At 31.9% G+C, this 6,394-nt stretch overlaps 1 protein-coding gene across 11 annotated transcripts in view; it reads right to left on the bottom strand.

Moving 5' to 3' along the window:
• Naaladl2 (N-acetylated alpha-linked acidic dipeptidase like 2) overlaps window positions 1-6,394 on the bottom strand; it is a 1,233,816-nt gene that overhangs the window by 892,235 nt on the left and 335,187 nt on the right. For 2 of the 11 annotated variants that reach the window (XM_063229033.1, XM_063229036.1), the window contains exon 4: window positions 246-509. The exons of the other annotated variants lie outside the window; for them this stretch is intronic. The gene's annotated coding sequence lies outside the window, so the exon portion shown is untranslated. The remainder of the gene's footprint in view (window positions 1-245; window positions 510-6,394) is intronic. 11 annotated transcript variants of the gene reach the window in all.

Below are 6,394 nucleotides of genomic sequence, written 5' to 3'. Positions count from 1 at the left end.
GGAAAGAAAAAACTCAAATTAATGAAATAAGGAATGAAAGGGCAAAATCACTACAGACCCTGTGGACATACAGAAGATCACCAATACCGACTTCAAAAATCTTAACTCTCATAGGTTTGACAACACAGAAGAAATGGACAGATCCCTAGAAACATATAAATCACCAAAGCTGTATAAAGAAGATATATAACTGCTACATGACTCAATTTCAATTAATGAAATTGAAAATATGATTAAAATCTTACCAATAAAGAAAACCCCAGGTCTTCATGGGTTCACTGGTGAATTCTGTTGGTGGGAATGTAGACTGGTGCAATCACTATCGAAGCCAGTTAGAAGGTTCCTCAGAAAGCTGGGATTGGGAGTCCCATTTGACCCAGCTAGTCCACTTCTAGGCATATTCCCAGAAGAATTGAAAGCTTCATATCATAGTGATATATGTGCACCCGTGTTTACAGAAGCACAATTTGTAACAGCCAGATCTTGGAAGCAATCTCGATGCCCATCAACTGAGGAGTGGATTAGAAAAAAAAAAAAAAAAAAAAAAAAAAAAAGATGTACTACTTTTATGCAATGGAATACTACTCAGCTATAAAGAGGGACCACACTGAGGCTTTTATAGGTATGGATGCAACTTGAGACCATACACATGACTGAAGTAAATCAGACTCACATGTGTAAATACAGTATTGTCTCCTTTGTGTAAGAAACTAAAAGAATAAATAAGATACAAAATCTTCAATGAATATTGTAGAGTAAGAAACTCTTCAAAGGGGAAAAAGTAACTTAGAGTAAAGGAGAAAAGAAGAAAAGAAAAAGAAAAAAAAGAGATAACTTTGTAGATACACACTTAAGATAGATGATTGTATTACTAATTCTATTACTTCCTGAAACAAAACACAACATTCATTGGATTGGATCAATCTTGCATCTGGTAATTTGAGTAACTCTTTTGAAGATAATTATGCAAAATAACAACTTTAGTTATGCTTCTGCCTCGTGTTCTCAGGGCCTGTATTGTCACTATTTTGGACTCTTTGTTGTTATTTGCTTGTCTCTTTTGTTTCTTTTGTTGTTGTTGTTGTTCCAGGGATTGAATTTATGACCTCATGCTTGCCAGGTAGGACCTTATGCCACTGAGCTAAATCCTTGGCCCTGAACAGCTACTTTGAAGAAAACGAGACATTCTGGTAACCATTGCTGATTTCCTGTTATTTTGTTGTGAATCCAGTAATGCTTTTATTCATTTTGATTGGCTTTAGTCTGTTTTGAATTATTTAATTTCAGTATGTGTGGAGGTATGAACAGCTATTTTGAAGAGAATAAGAGACATTACCGTAGCCATTGTTGATTTTCCTCTTGTCTGGTTTTTAAGGCCTGTAATGCTTTCATTCTTTTATTTTGATTGGTTTTATACTATTTTGTCTAGTTTGAATTTATTATGTGTGAAGATATGGACAACTATTTCAAGGAAAATAAGAGCTATTATGGTAGCCACTGTTGATTTCATATTGTCTTGTTTTGAAATCCTGTGTTGTTTGCAATGTTTTACTCTGATCTTTTTTGTTTTGCTCTATTTTGTTTATTCTCTATTCTCTTTAAAATAAAAAAAATTAAAAAGTAAACGTCTAATAAAAAACAAAATAGAATAAAAAAATCTTTCAATAAAATGAAATTTAAAAAAAAGTAGAAGCCAAAGCTGCTTTCTGTAAAACAACGGACAGAGGGCTTAAGAGTCTGTCCAAGCCTCCAACCCTCCCATTCACCCTGCAGTTACCCTCACAGACATCAAAAAGGCATGTTGGTCCTGTGAAATCCACCACTGCATCCAAGAGTTCAAGGCCCTCATAATATCCACATGAATTTCTATACTTAAAGTCTTTTTACAGTCCATCTTGGAGCAAAGATACTTTTGTGAATGACCTCGCCAAGTTGTCTTAAATCAGGGAATGCAAATTTCAGGTTGAACACAGTGAGATGTGTAGAGGCAGGAGATCAAAGGAGCTGCAAGGCCTGGATTTCCAGTACAACTGCTTTACTTGGTATTAGATGCACGCAGAGTTATTTTTAAGTTAAAATAAACATAATAATAAATACAATAGAGTACCTATGGAATTTTGTTATTTTAAAAGATAAAACACATGGTTTCAAGGAAAATTCCAGTTAATGAAAAGACATTTGTTGATAGTAGTCCACTTCACACACAGGGGTATGTATTTCATTCATCTCTGCAGTTTCATGGAGAAAGTCCTACATTAAGTTAAAGTCTTCAAAATTAGCCTTAAAATTGAGAAATATGGTTCCTAATCTTTCTTCCAGGTGTATCTAGCCATCTTAAAACCAGAAGAAATGACACCTGTTTCCCTTTACTTGGCAGAAAAGATGAAAATAAATCCAATGATTCTTATTAATAAGCTTCAGAGTTCTTGGCATTTCAAAGGACACCATAAGGGTAAGGATGTATAACACAGTGCACAGTCTACATTCTTTAAGACTGTACAACCTAGTACTGACAACAGGGCAAATCAATGACCAGTCCTAAATGCTTAGCAGATGATTAAACACAGATGGCTGCATTTTAAAGACCAAAATATAATCATGCATTTTTATGTGGAATTCAGTTACTGCATAAATACTATATGAAGCTTTGTCATAATCATTATCATTATTATTATTTCCAGCAAACTATCCACAATCAGAAGATAAACAAGTTTCCACATAATTCTATGGTTACAAGATGAACATGCTTGAGAGGTAGAAAATAATTTTGAAATGCTGACCGACGAGAGGTAAACTGGTAAACTGAAGGTTTGTAATATGTAAAGGCTACACTTATGAAACGAAACCACACATGCATCCCTTTATGGATGATAATGAATATGTTAATCTTCTTTTGCGAAGTATTTGTTTTTAATTTTATTATCATACCCTTTTTGGAATTTTTCCTTTAGAGATTTTTTTTAATAAGAATGACATGTTAATGTTATGTTAATATGCAATTCACGAAGCATTTGCAGGTGTATTTTGGCAACTATCCTGTAAGAAAATAAATGATTTAACAGTAATTTGAGGACATCATTAAGACTGTGGGTGACTGTCATTTCATTAGACTCTGGAGGATGGTACAGTCACACCAATTATTCCCTTTCATTTGGATCTGTTTACTAGATCAACTGTACCACTTTCACCAAAGAAGTAAAAAAAGCAGTAAAGTCAAATTTAGTAGCTTTAAATTTCTGCACCTTGTAAAACACCTAGTGACAAAAACACGGAATAAACACCACAACATTTTGCCCTAGCCATCATGGTTATCTTCAAAATATGAAGAATCTTTGGAGAGTCCAACATAAAATTTGCTTCCAAGTCATTAACATTATAAGACTTATGGCTCAGGCACATCAGCGTATTCTTCATTGCTGAAGATGCTGGGTTTAGAAATTCCCTTTCATAATAATAAATACAATGAAATGTATGAAAAGGACAGTCAAATGCATGAGGAAAGAAAGCTGTGTGACACAAAACAGGCGGGGTTTAATAAATAGTAGGTAAAAGTAAGAGACTTGGAATACGGCATGTCTGACTAGTAACATGAAAACATATACAATCATGAAAATATAATTCAGGAAAATAAGCAATATAATGAAGTTAGTAGTGAAGGTCAAGAAATGTTAATTAACTTCAATATTACCTAAATTCTATTTTCGTACCATCAAACAATTATTAGAGAATAATTTCACAGTGGTCCTTTTTTATGTTATATATGATGCTAACTCCTTAAAGATGATCCTGTGAAAAATATTTGAATAAACCAACTATTAAAAAGAGTTGTCAGAAAATTCCTGGAAGCTGTATAAGCACTTTGTCACTAGAAAAGTCAGAGCTCATGAAAGCTTTTTACTGTGTTGTTGCAAAGTGATATTGGTAAAATCTGGACACACTGGTATTTCCAATAAAATAGTGGCATAGACCCTTGCTATGCTACTTTACAGTACATCCTAATACAGTCATTCCATTTTTAAAATTTTTCTGTGATTTTTTTCATAAAGTAAAATGTTTGTTTATAATGAAACTGCTGCTCCTATTAGAAATAAAAAATATACTTCATGATACTTGCAATGAAGTGTATATATATTCCAATGAAATATATATATGTGTGTGTATGTATGTATATATATATATATATATATATATATATATATATAATAGATATATATCATACATATGTCTGCTTCAGGTATATGATAAAGATATAGCCAGGCTTTGTAAAATTAATTCTTAAACAAAATATTTACTTGCTTTTCATTATACTGCTCAAAATCTACAAGACTTTAAAATTAGGGAAATATTCCATTAAGACAAGATAGATTATACAGTTGAGCAATATTTCTGAGAAAAGACAAAAATCTATGCCTCTAAATTATACTGACAAATATGACTTTCTGAAAGGAAAAATAGTATGATTTTTTTCTAACAGATGGTGTTACCCTCATGTGGAAGACCTTATAAAATGTTACATATCTCAGAAAACCTACTATACTCCCGACCCTAGAGAAGAAATTGAAAATGCATGTGCAGTGATGTCAGTGGACTAGGATTACAAAACAGCAGTTCACCAGACTAATCAGTATCTGGAAGCTGATGGCCACCATTTTGAATACCTCTTGTAATGGCAGAGGCCAAGGAAACTAGAATTAATCTCATGACATCTCAATAAATTTAGCATTAAAATATTTACCCAAGTTTTTCTTTTCCTGAAGTCTGTATTCATTTCGTAGCAGACTCTGCATTTCATACTACACAAGCTTAAAGCATCGATGTTTAAGTAGATGACATAAACATGCATCAGTATATAAATATGCACACTACCACCACCAAATGTTTAATGCATTATATTTTAATTTTGAAAATAATAAATGTGATTTTAGAAAATTAGTTGTAAAAGTGTTCTTGAAAATGAATCATTTTATATATATCCCTTTAAAAAAATCACAGATTCTTCCTCTTTAAGCAAAATAATCCAACAAATAAAAATATACAATTATTATTTAAGGTAGCATCTATTTCCTGAGAATATGAAATTTTCATAATTTTGTGTTTTACCTGGACTGTTAATAAATCTGGTTGGCCTACTGAGTCTTTATTATCTCCGTGATGCAATACAAACTGAGTACAACATCAACCTTGTATTTTTTCATAAGTACACTACTCTAGAATTCAGGAGATTGTACTTTAAAGTCCAATAAGTAGACTGAGTTCTGCCTTCTTTTCCTCTTTGCTTCATTTCACTTTTAGCATCTAAGCACATACTGTACTACTAGTACTAAAAGCCATATTATATAAGGTAAGGGAATACTATATTAGGCATAGAGAGGACTTTACATGATTTACAGAATTCAATTTTTATGTTATGGGGAATAAGTTCATATTCTACTTAGCTATTTAATAAATTTTAACTCTCCATAGTGAACTTGCACTTGGTAAGTGATATTTGCATATGAGAACTGAAAGTTGTTAAAAACACCTAAGAATTTCAAATACTAAATTATTAATTTGTCACTGACAAATTTCTACAATTCTGAGACCACAGAAAATTTCATGTCTGATGTATTTTTTTTTTTGATAATGCACCAATAGAAAAATTTGCAAGTCAGGTATCCTTAATGGAAAAATTTAATCTTCCGTATCTTTGAGAAAAACCACATAACAGCTTGATATGCTTTTGATATTACAGGTATACTCTGTTCTGCCACAGCATAAATTATATATACATATGTTATATAAACAATGCAAATAATATCATAAACAAATTATTATTTTTAAGTTTAAGTGTATATAGAAAAGGAATTCTTATGCCTTATTTATTTTAAACAGAAAATACCATTTATGCATAACTTTTAAATCTTAGTAATTCTTTCATTCCCTTCAAAAGCAAGAAAACAAAGACTAATATAAAAAACAAATGCACAGTGAAACAAAGAGAAATAAAAAGACATATTCATCATTCAAGCCTATTCTGCTTAATACTAGTTCTAGTATTTGAACAAATCACATGTACTTGCACACTACAAATTTTCAAGAAATATTTGTTGAAGCTATTAGCATAGCTGCCTGTTAAGAAAATTACAAAAGGAAAATATGTGCAGAGAGACAATAAAGCAAAGTGATTAACACAATTTAAAATTTTCATCCACTGAATACCACATCTGATAAAAGTGAACTGACTATTGTCCTTATGCTTCAGATTGACACAGCTGAGTGTGTTGTGTGCAGGAAGAGCAGAACCTCTTGCTTACAAATGTGAGTCCTTAGCCAATGGGGTTTTCCATTTTACTTCGCAAGTTCTGTGTACAATTTTGTTAAGTAGAAGCAGAAGTTGAATATATCAAAGGCTGAC

The sequence above is a fragment of the Cavia porcellus genome, unplaced genomic scaffold (assembly GCF_034190915.1).
Source record: "Cavia porcellus strain 051 isolate PalLab524CR breed Dunkin Hartley unplaced genomic scaffold, mCavPor4.1 scaffold_17, whole genome shotgun sequence".
Classification (NCBI taxonomy): Eukaryota; Metazoa; Chordata; class Mammalia; order Rodentia; family Caviidae; genus Cavia; species Cavia porcellus.
The sequence above is the reverse complement of the archived record's forward strand: the minus strand, read 5'-3'. Positions and strand labels throughout refer to the sequence as shown.